Below are 13,825 nucleotides of genomic sequence, written 5' to 3' on the forward strand. Positions count from 1 at the left end.
TGGTAATCAGGAGGTCCGGTGGACCGGCTCTGGCTCCTGCCACCATGAGGGGTGGACAGTCCTCTTCTCGGGGCAAGATACTGCCAAACAACAGGGAGTGGCTCTTCTTCTGAACAAAAAAGTGAAGGGGTCGTGGGAGCGTGGCGGTGAGGTGTGGGAAGCTGCAAGCCCCAGGCTGCATTGGGCTCGCCTTCCCATCAACCAGAGGCGAGGAGTGGTGGTCGTGGTTACTTATGCTCCAACCAAAGACGAAGATAAGTGGAGGGATGCAGGCAAGGCCGATGAGTGAGATCCATTCTATGACCTGTCACAGGTGCTAGCTAAAGTGGCCCCTCGGGATAGAGTCATCCTGTTGGGCGACTTTAATGCCCGAGTTGGTCATGATGCTGGCACCTGGCCTGGAGTGATTGGAAGGCATGGGCCAGATCAAGCTCAATAACAATGGTAGGAGGCTGCTAGACTTTTGTGCAGCCCATGGGCTTGTAATTACCAACACGCTGTTCTGGCATCGGCGCATCCACACACCATCATGAATGCAGGCCGGGTCCAAGCAAGAACATCTGCTGGACTACATAGTGACGGAGCAGTGGATGGGGGCCCATGTCCTTGACACCAGGACCTACCGTGGAGCTGATCTGCCCACTCACCATCGACTTGTCATCTGTAAGATGCACCTGCCATTCTTCCACTCTGGTGGTGGGTGTACACCCAGGACCCCATTCCAACCCATAGTGGCCTGGTCTCAGCTAGCTGATGAAAGTTGCAAGTGAGAATTTCATCATCGCTTGCAGCTGGGGTTGGCATCGTACCCCCTGATGTCGAGGGTAAATGGGCGAGGTTTAGGACTGTGACTCATGCAGCTGCAATGGCTGCTTTGGGTACGCGGTCCAGACCTCCCCAGAAACCCTGGCTGACAGAGGAGGTGTTCAAGTTAGTTGAGAAAAAGCGACAGGCCCACTCTCATCGGCTACAGCATCCCACGTCAGAGAATGAGGAGGTTTACCGCAGCCTTCGCTCGGAGGTTCGGAGAGACGTGAGGCGCTGCAAGGATGGTTGGTAGTCGCGGGTTGCTGAGGAGATGGAATCTGCCTCAGTGGCCCGCAATTACAAATTGCTCTTTAACTCCATGAAAAAAAGTTACTTGCAGCGCCACACCTATTACCATCATTAATAGAAAGAACGGTGATCCAATCTCCGACCCCCAGGAAGAGGTTTGCAGATTTGCTGAGCATTTCTGAGGTCCTGGGGGAGTGGAAATCCCTCAGCCTGGAAAGCATCGTGGCACAAAGTGGGGATGATCCTGCTGAGGCTGCGGTGCCTCAAATATTGGAAGACGTAGTCAACTGCTGTTATTGGCTGGCTGGAGTGCAATTTGTTGAGGAAGAACTGAAGGTGATCCGGAGTCTGAGACCAGGAAAGGCACCGGGCAGAGATAATAGCTCAAGCGAAATGTGCACAGACTGCCCTACATGACATCATAACAGTCTGGACCACTGGACGGGTTCCGCAGGACTGGAAGGATGCCCTGGTGGTCCCCCTCTTTAAGAAGGGGGACTGCACAGACTAACAACTACAGGGGCATCTCACTCCTCAATGTGCTGGGAAAGGTCCTGTCAAGGATTATTCAAAATTGCCTTGCCAGGCACGTTGATGAGAGGCTTGCGGAGCCCCAATGCGGTTTCAGGAAAGGGTGGTCCTGCACAGATGCCATTTTCTGTCCGTTTTCTACAGCAAAGGTGTAGGGAATTCCCACAAAACCTACATCTCTGCTTTATTGACCTGGTCAATGCCTATTATACAATCAGTAGGCCTGGGCTCTGGGTTGTTCTTCGTGCTTTTGGAGTCCCTGACCCTCTGCTCACTATCATAAAGGACCTTCATGACGGTGAGCGGGCCCGGGTAAAACTACGTGGTTGGGAGTCAGAGCCATTCTCTGTACACCTTGAGGTGCGACAGGGATGTCCTCTGGCTCCCACATTATTTAATATCTATTTTGACCACATAGTTCATGAAGCTTTCGATGGCTGTACCGGAGGAATTGCCATCTGTTTCAGATACAATGGGAGGCTGATCAATGTCCGGGCGTGCTCAATTGATGGCTCCCTATTGGTCAACCATGTCATGTATGCCGATGATCTGGTAATTGCTGCTCACTCAGAGGAGGGGTTGGAGGTGCTGATGCTGCTAAACCTGGACAATACCACTAAGAGTTGGGGCCTTACCCTCAGCCCCACCAAAACTAAGCACCTGCCTGGGTATTTTGCACCATCGGACACTCCACCCCCACAACTCCCAATTGATGATGGGGCAGTTGTGGAGAGAGTGGAGAGTTTTTTACACGCGGGCAGTGTGCTCATGAACCGGCTCCGTTTTAACGGCAGAGGTCTCACTCCGAATCAGTTGGGCGACATATTTTCATCGGTTGCGTAACGCTGTGTGGAAGCTACCTGGTCTGTCGCTCCGCACGAAGCTTCGGGTCATCTCGGCCACGGTCATGCACTCTCTTCTCTATGTTTGCAAAACGTAGACCCCCCCCATAATGAAACATCTTCGCCGATTATAAACATTTAGGCTGGCCTGCCTACGAACCATCCTGGATTTAACCTGGCTGGATTGTGTGAGCAGCTCACAAATTCTTGAACGATCTTGACACATTCCCATCAGTGAGCTCCTCCGGCAGGCAAGGCTGCGTTGGCTAAATCAAGTATCCCACATGCGCAGCCACCGCATGCCCAAGTAGCTTCTGTTTGGCCGCATACAGCGGGCTGAACGGGCACGATATGGGCTCGAGAAGAGATGGAGCGATGTGGTACTGGAGGATGTGGAGATGAGTGGACTGGTACCAGAGGTGTCTGGGGAGGATTCTGCTACTGGGCGGTTGGAGGCAGTCACCCTCCAACAACAACGTAGGGCGGAGGAGCGTCGCTCACAACAACGAGCGGAGTGCCGGGCGGCTAAAACACAGCAAGTTGGCACAGTAGGGGGCACAGGTGGTTCATCAGCCAGTCATCTCAGTCGACCCATGGCACCTGCTGGGTCTCTGTATTATTTGAAAATTGTATTTATTAAATTTTATTAAATTTTATTCTCTTTAATTGTATTTTTTATCCACGTGACTTCACCGAAAGAACCAACAACGCGAATTCCTGCAGTCACGAACGTTTTAAGTTCAAAATTTAGGATTTGGTCGTGGTGGTGGTGGCGCAGGAGGAGTGGGGAGCGGTGTGGGTCGCCGCTGTTTCAAGGCCTTTTGATGGGAATATTCGGTGGGTACATTTTTTTCGGGGTTCATTTTCTCACCCCGACCCACCGGGGAATTTACACCCCTCGTCCATGTGGATGAATTTATATGTATTCATAATCAACGATTTTTGGGTTTAGATCGCGTTATTTATAAATGTGTCGTAACCCTCCACCACCCGACACGGCCAATCAGTAAAGATGTGTCACGTTGACAAAGACAAATAGTTCACTGCTTTAGCCCACCGGTGTGTTGAAGCAACAACATTTACAATTTGAGTACGACGTTTCGCTGGTAATTGCAATCAGCATCATCGGGCAATTACCAGCGAAACGTCGTACTCAAATTGTAAATGTTGTTGCTTCAACACACCGGTGGGCTAAAGCAGTGAACTATTTGTCTTTGTCAACGTGACACATCTTTACTGATTGGCCGTGTCGGGTGGTGGAGGGTTACGACACTTATAAATAAACGCGATCTAAACCCAAAAATCGTTGATTATGAATAACATTGGTCGCGAAAGCCTACGTGTTAAACTGAATTTATATGTAAATCGAAGAAGACGAAAACCACCCCCCCCAACCCAAAGGTCGTTCAATATTCATCAAGAGTGGATGGGGTAAATTTATAGGAACGACTGATGGTTAAGGTGCGTTTGTGCGTGTGCGCGTGGGTGGGTGGGTGCCTGTGTGTGTGTGCGGAGTAGTGGTATATGGCTGGGACACGCAGCCCGCATGCCCAGCCACCGAACACCTAAACAGATTTTGCTCGGCGGGATAGATTGGGCTAAACGGGCGCGGCACAGGCTAGAGAAGAGATGGAGTGATGTGGTACAGGAGGACGTGGAGCCGAGTGGACTTGCCGATGACTGGTACCAGCGGTGTCAAGAAGGGGGACCGCACAGACTGTAACAACTACAGGGGCATCTCAATCCTCAGTGGGCCGGGAAAGGTCCTGGCAAGGATTATTCAACATCGCCTTGCTAGGCATGCTGAGGAGAGGCTTTCGGAGCCCCAATGTGGTTTCAGGCCAGGGCGGTCCTGCACAGATGCCATATTTTCTGTCAGTCTACTACAGCAGAGGTGTAGGGAATTTCAACAAGACCTGGCCTATGATACCATCAGTCGGCCTGGGCTCTGGGTTGTTCTTCGTGATTTTGAAGTCCCTCTGCTCACGATCTTTAAAGACCTTCATGATGGCGGGCAGGCCCAGGTGGGACTGATCACACAGAAACCCATAGACTCATTACTACACAGAGACCCATAGACACACCACACAGAAACCCATAGACTCATTACTACACAGAGACCCATAGACACACCACACAGAAACCCATAGACTCATTACTACACAGAGACCCATAGACACACCACACAGAGACCCATAGACTCATTACTACACAGACACCCATAGACACACCACACAGAAACCCATAGACTCATTACTACACAGAGACCCATAGACACACCACACAAAGACCCATATACTCATTACTACACAGAGACCCATAGACACACCACACAGAGACCCATAGACTCATTACTACACAGACCCATAGACACACCACACAAAGACCCATAGACTCATTACTACACAGAGACCCATAGACACACCACACAGAGACCCATAGACTCATTACTACACAGAGACCCATAGACACACCACACAGAAACCCATAGACTCATTACTACACAGAGACCCATAGACACACCACACAGAGACCCATAGACTCATTACTACACAGACACCCATAGACACACCACACAGAGACCCACAGACTCATTACTACACAGAGACCCATAGACACACCACACAGAGACCCATAGACTCATTACTACACAGACACCCATAGACACACCACACAGAGACCCACAGACTCATTACTACACAGAGACCCATAGACACACCACACAGAGACCCATAGACTCATTACTACACAGAGACCCATAGACACACCACACAGAGACCCATAGACTCATTACTACACAGAGACCCATAGACTCATTACTACACAGAGACCCATAGACACACCACACAGAAACCCATAGACTCATTACTACACAGAGACCCATAGACACACCACACAGAGACCCATAGACTCATTACTACACAGAGACCCATAGACACACCACACAGAGACCCATAGACTCATTACTACACAGACACCCATAGACACACCACACAGAGACCCATAGACTCATTACTACACAGAGACCCATAGACACACCACACAGAGACCCACAGACTCATTACTACACAGAGACCCATAGACACACCACACAGAGACCCATAGACTCATTACTACACAGACACCCATAGACACACCACACAGAGACCCACAGACTCATTACTACACAGAGACCCATAGACACACCACACAGAGACCCATAGACTCATTACTACACAGAGACCCATAGACACACCACACAGAGACCCATAGACTCATTACTACACAGAGACCCATAGACTCATTACTACACAGAGACCCATAGACACACCACACAGAAACCCATAGACTCATTACTACACAGAGACCCATAGACACACCACACAGAGACCCATAGACTCATTACTACACAGAGACCCATAGACACACCACACAGAGACCCATAGACTCATTACTACACAGACACCCATAGACACACCACACAGAGACCCATAGACTCATTACTACACAGAGACCCATAGACACACCACACAGAGACCCACAGACTCATTACTACACAGAGACCCATAGACACACCACACAGAGACCCATAGACTCATTACTACACAGAAACCCGTAGACCCCTCATAGAGACCCACAGACTCACCACACAGAGACCCATAGACCCACCACACAGAAACCCATAGACTCATTACTACACAGAGACCCATAGACACACCACACAGAGACCCATAGACACACCACACAGAGACCCATAGGTACACCACACAGAAACCCATAGACTCATTACTACACAGAGACCCATAGACACACCACACAGAGACCCATAGACTCATTACTACACAGAGACCCATAGACACACCACACAGAGACCCACAGACTCATCACACAAAGACCCATAGACACACCACACAGAGACCCATAGGCACACCACACAGAGACCCATAGATTCATCACACAGAGACCCACAGACTCATCACACAGAGATCCACAGACTCATTACTACACAGAGACCCAATGACACACCACACAGAGACCCATAGATCCACCACACAGACCCACAGACTCATTACTACACAGAGACCCATAGACACACCACACAGAGACCCACAGACTCATCACACAGAGACCCATAGACACACCACACAGAGACCCATAGACTCACCACACAGAGACCCACATACTCTCCACACAGAGACCCATATATTCACCACACAGAGACCCACAGACTCACCACACAGAGACCCATATATTCACCACCCAGAGACCCACAGACTCACCACACAGAGACCCATAGACTCACCACACAGAGACCCATAGACTCACCACACAGACACCCACAGACTCATCACACAGAGACCCATAGACTCATCACCACACAGAGACCCATAGAGACCCACAGACTCACTCACACAGAGACCCATGGATACACCACACAGAGACCCACAAGCTCATCATAAAGAGACCCACAGACTTTTCACACAGAGACCCATAGACTCACCACACAGATACCCATAGACTCATTACTACACAGAGACCCATAGACACACCACACAGAGACCCACAGACTCATCACACAGAGACCCATAGACACACCACACAGAGACCCATAGACTCACCACAGAGATCCACAGACTCACCACACACAGATACCCACAGACACACCACACAGAGACCCATAGACACACCACACAGAGACCCATAGACACACCACACAGCAACCCATAGACTCATCACGCAGAGACCCATAGACACACCACACAGCAACCCATAGACTCATCACACAGAGACCCATAGACTCATCGCACAGAGACCCACAGACTCACCACACAGAGACCCACAGACTCACCACACAGAGACCCATATATTCACCACACAGAGACCCACAGACTCATCACACACAGACCCATAGACTCACCACACAGAGACCCATAGATACACCACACAGAGACCCACAGACTCATCACACAGAGACCCACAGACTCATCACACAGAGACCCATAGACTCATCACACAGAGACCCATAGACTCATCACACAGAGACCCATAGACTCATCACACAGAGACCCGTAGACTCACCACACAGAGACACACAGACTCACCACACAGAGACCTACATACCACACAGAGACCCATAGACTTATCACACAGAGACCCACAGACACACCACACAGAGACCCATAGACTCATCACACAGAGACCCACAGACTCACCACACAGAGACCCATATATTCACCACCCAGAGACCCACAGACTCACCACACAGAGACCCATAGACTCACCATACAGAGACCCATAGACTCACCACACAGACACCCATAGACTCATCACCACACAGAGACCCATAGAGACCCACAGACTCACTCACACAGAGACCCATGGATACACCACACAGAGACCCACAAGCTCATCATAAAGAGACCCACAGACTTATCACACAGAGACCCATAGACTCACCACACAGAGACCCATAGACTCATTACTACACAGAGACCCATAGACACCACACAGAGACCCACAGACTCATCACACAGAGACCCATAGGCACATCACACGGAGACCCATAGACTCACCACAGAGATCCACAGACTCACCACACACAGAGACCCACAGACACACCACACAGAGACCCATAGACACACCACACAGAGACCCATAGACACACCACACAGCAACCCATAGACTCATCACGCAGAGGCCCATAGACACACCACACAGCAACCCATAGACTCATCACACAGAGACCCATAGACTCATCGCACAGAGACCCACAGACCCACCACACAGAGACCCACAGACTCACCACACAGATACCCATATATTCACCACACATAGACCCACAGACTCATCACACACAGACCCATAGACTCACCACACAGAGACCCATAGATACACCACACAGAGACCCACAGACTCATCACACAGAGACCCACAGACTCATCACACAGAGACCCATAGACTCATCACACAGAGACCCATAGACTCATCACACAGAGACCCATAGACTCATCACACAGAGACCCGTAGACTCACCACACAGCAACCCATAGACTTATCACACAGAGACCCATAGACTCATCGCACAGAGACCCACAGACTCACCACACAGAGACCCACAGACACACCACACAGAGACCCATAGACTCATCACACAGAGACCCACAGACTCACCACACAGAGACCCAGATATTCACCACCCAGAGACCCACAGACTCACCACACAGAGACCCATAGACTCACCATACAGAGACCCATAGACTCACCACACAGACACCCATAGACTCATCACCACACAGAGACCCATAGAGACCCACAGACTCACTCACACAGAGACCCATGGATACACCACACAGAGACCCACAAGCTCATCATAAAGAGACCCACAGACTTATCACACAGAGACCCATAGACTCACCACACAGAGACCCATAGACTCATTACTACACAGAGACCCATAGACACCACACAGAGACCCACAGACTCATCACACAGAGACCCATAGGCACATCACACGGAGACCCATAGACTCACCACAGAGATCCACAGACTCACCACACACAGAGACCCACAGACACACCACACAGAGACCCATAGACACACCACACAGAGGCCCATAGACACCACACAGCAACCCATAGACTCATCGCACAGAGACCCACAGACTCACCACACAGAGACCCACAGACTCACCACACAGATACCCATATATTCACCACACAGAGACCCACAGACTCATCACACACAGACCCATAGACTCACCACACAGAGACTCATAGATACACCACACAGAGACCCACAGACTCATCACACAGAGACCCACAGACTCATCACACAGAGACCCATAGACTCATCACACAGAGACCCATAGACTCATCACACAGAGACCCATAGACTCATCACACAGAGACCCGTAGACTCACCACACAGAGACACACAGACTCACCACACAGAGACCTACATACCACACAGAGACCCATAGACTTATCACACAGAGACCCACAGACACACCACACAGAGACCCATAGACTCATCACACAGAGACCCATAGACTCACCGCACAGAGACCCATAGACTCACCACACAGCGACCCATATATTCACCACACAGAGACCCATAGACTCACCACACAGAGACCCACAGACTCACCACACAGAGACCCACAGATTCACCACACAGAGACCCATAGACACACCACACAGCGACCCATATACTCACCACACAGAGACCCACATACCACACAGAGACCCATATAATCACCACACAGAGACCCACATACCACACAGAGACCCACAGACTCATCACACAGAGACCCACATACTCACCACACAGAAACCCATAGACACACCACACAGAGACCCATAGTCTCATCACACAGAGACCCATAGACTCATCACACAGAGACCCACAGACTCATCACACAGAGACCCATAGACTCATCACCACACAGAGACCAACAGACTCATCACACAGAGACCCACAGACTCATCACACAGAGACCCATAGACTCACCACACAGAGACCCATAGACTCATTACTACACAGAGACCCATAGACACACCACACAGAGACCCACAGACTCATCACACAGAGACCCATAGACACACCACACAGAGACCCATAGACTCATCACAGAGATCCACAGACTCACCACACACAGAGACCCATAGACTTATCACACAGAGACCCACAGACTCACCACACAAAGACCCACATACTCACCACACAGAGACCCATAGACACACCACACAGAGACCCATAGACACACCACACAGAGACCCATAGACACACCACACAGCAACCCATCGACTCATCACACAGAGACCCACAGACTCACCACACAGAGACCCATAGACTCATCACCACACAGAGACCCACAGACTCATCACACAGAGACCCACAGACTCATCACACAGAGACCCATAGACTCACCACACAGAGACCCATAGACTCATTACTACACAGAGACCCATAGACACACCACACAGAGACCCACAGACTCATCACACAGAGACCCATAGACACACCACACAGAGACCCATAGACTCATCACAGAGATCCACAGACTCACCACACACAGAGACCCATAGACTTATCACACAGAGACCCACAGACTCACCACACAAAGACCCACATACTCACCACACAGAGACCCATAGACACACCACACAGAGACCCATAGACACACCACACAGAGACCCATAGACACACCACACAGCAACCCATAGACTCATCACGCAGAGACCCACAGACTCACCACACAGAGACCCATAGACTCATTGTACAGAGACCCACAGACTCATCAGACAGAGACCCATAGACTCATCACACAGAGACCCACAGACTCGTCACACAGAGACCCACAGACTCACTACACAGAGACCCACAGACTCACCACACAGAGACCCACAGACTCACCACACAGAGACCCACAGACTCATCACACAGAGACCCACAGACTCACCACACAGAGACCCACAGACTCATCACACAGAGACCCACAGACTCATCACACAGAGACCCATAGACTCATCACACAGAGACCCACAGACTCATCACACAGAGACCCATAGACTCATCACACAGAGACCCACAGACTCGTCACACAGAGACCCACAGACTCACTACACAGAGACCCACAGACGCATCACGCAGAGACCCACAGACTTATCACACAGAGACCCACAGACACACCACACAGAGACCCATAGACTCATCACACAGAGACCCATAGACTTATCACACAGAGACCCACAGACACACCACACAGAGACCCATAGACTCATCACACGAGACCCATAGACTCACCACACAGAGACCCACAGACTCATCACACAGAGACCCATAGACTCATCACACAGAGACCCACAGACTCATCACACAGAGACCCATAGACTCATCACACAGAGACCCACAGACTCGTCACACAGAGACCCACAGACTCACTACACAGAGACCCACAGACGCATCACGCAGAGACCCACAGACTTATCACACAGAGACCCACAGACACACCACACAGAGACCCATAGACTCATCACACAGAGACCCATAGACTTATCACACAGAGACCCACAGACACACCACACAGAGACCCATAGACTCATCACACGAGACCCATAGACTCACCACACAGAGACCCATAGACTCACCACACAGCGACCCATATATTCACTACACAGACACCCAGGGGGGAGGTGGGAAGAAGAGCGTCTAGACAAAATAATTTGCATATCAAGAGGAATTTAGGAGACTTGTGTTGCCTCCGAAACGTCGTGATTTTTTTGTTTTATTTTTATTAATTTTAAGTTCATTTTTTTACCTACTTGGTGACTTTACCGAAAGATCTAAGAGTTTGAATGAATCCTTGCGGTCACGAAAGCTTCAAATCTAAAATCTAGTACGGGCTGTCACGTGATAGAGAGGCGATGTGGTTGCGTCACCACCCGATGGCGCTGTGGCTCCATCTCGCACGCAACAAAAATGGCGGCCACGTCATCCGCGGCGGCCCCAAGGGTGCCATGCTAGGTGCACGTCGATGGCGAATCGGAGTACGTGTTGTTTGTTACTTTTGTTCACAGAACGATGACGACAACAACAACAACACTGCCAACAACAACAACAGCAGCTGCCATTCGCCACCAAGTGGCTGTGACGTCACCACGGCGCCTGTGCCAGGCCAGGTGCACTTTGAGGCCACCACGTGAAGTGTCGAAGGCTCTCTGCTGACAGGAGGAGGTCTCGTGACAGACCAAGCCGGTGCCATGGGTTGGCTGACCAAACTGAATGGTCGATGCACCACCAGCTGTAACCGTCTTGGGACAGACCCAGCAAGTGCCATGGGTCGACTGACTGAGATGACCGGTAGATGCACCACCAGCTGTACCCCCTGCTGTGCCAGGCTAGGTGCAGGAGGTCTCGGGACAGACCCAGCAGGTGCCATGAGATGACCAGTAGATGCACCACCAGCTGTACCCCCTACTGTGCCAGGCTAGGTGCAGGAGGTCTCGGGACAGACTCAGCAGGTGCCACGGGTTGACTGACTGAGATGACCGGTAGATGCACCACCAGCTGTACCCCCTACTGTGCCAGGCTAGGTGCAGAAGGTCTCGGGACAGACTCAGCAGGTGCCACGGGTTGACTGACTGAGATGACCGGTAGATGCACCACCAGCTGTACCCCCCTACTGTGCCAACTTGCTGAATTTTAGCCGCCTGGCGTTCTGCTTGTTGCTGTGAGCGTTCCAACAGCAAACACAGTTACACAAACACGACAGCAGTGCAAAGTACAAGAAACTTAAACAAATCACCCGACGCACAGATAAAATACGACACTAAACCATCCCCAATCCTACCGGGCAAAGCTCCACTGAGAGTGTGAACTTATTGGTCAGAAGTGGCTTGCTAGCCGCAAATGATCTCCACTCAAAATGGCCATATCATTGGAACCTCATTTGCCAGTAAAAAATATGATAATTGTTTTTTTTACCCTTCTATCTGGCAACAAAACTGGCAAATGAGGTTTCAATGGTGTAAATGCTTACCCCGAGCTCTCGTACTCTGATGGTGCATTGTCTTTGAGTTGTGCGCCTTTTGGCGTCATCTGGTCCAACACCATGTGAGACTAGGCTCTAAGGAAAGCTGTCTCGGGTGTGGACCAATCATCTTCAAGGACAGTGCATATCATTATCAGAGTTATGTTTTTTGTTTGCATTATGACTACAGGTATTGTGGTCTATGAAAACATGACTCCTTGTAAAAAAGGTGTCAGTTTTGTTGCCAGGTAGAGGGGTAAAAAAACCAATTATGATATTATTTTACTGGCAAATGAGGTTAAATGGTGTAAATGCTTCACCCCGAGCTCTCATACTCTGATGGTGCATTGTCTTTGAGTTGTGCGCCTTTTGGCGTCATCTGGTCCAACACCATGTGAGACTAGGCTCTAAGGAAAGCGGTCTCGGGTGTGGACCAATCAACTTCAAGGACAGTGCATACATTATCAGAGTTATGTTTTTTGTTTGCATTATGACTGCAGGTATTGTGGTCTATGAAAACATGACTCCTTGTAAAAAAGGTGTCAGTTTTGTTGCCAGATAGAAGGGTAAAAAAATTATTATGATATTATTTTACTGGTAAATGAGGTTCCAATGGTGTAAATGCTTCACCCCGAGCTCTCATGCTCTGATGGTGCATTGTCTTTGAGTTGTGCGCCTTTTGGCGTCATCTGGTCCAACACCAGGGTGAGACTAGGCTCTAAGGAAAGCTGTCTCGGGTGTGGACCAATCAACTTCAAGGACAGTGCATATCATTATCAGAGTTATGTTTTTTGTTTGCATTATGGCAGCAGGTATTGTAGTCTATGCAAACATGACTCCTCGTAAAAAAAGGTGTCAGTTTTGTTGCCAGATAGAAGGGTAAAAA

General features: G+C 50.1%; 1 protein-coding gene across 1 annotated transcript in view; it reads right to left on the reverse strand.

Moving 5' to 3' along the window:
* The window catches only part of LOC133361001 (uncharacterized), a 31,862-nt gene that overhangs the window by 16,980 nt on the left and 1,057 nt on the right, over positions 1–13,825 (reverse strand). The window lies entirely within an intron of this gene.

This window comes from Lethenteron reissneri, chromosome 70 (genome assembly GCF_015708825.2).
Source record: "Lethenteron reissneri isolate LAM-NWPU_2019-01 chromosome 70, ASM1570882v1, whole genome shotgun sequence".
NCBI lineage: Eukaryota > Metazoa > Chordata > Hyperoartia > Petromyzontiformes > Petromyzontidae > Lethenteron > Lethenteron reissneri.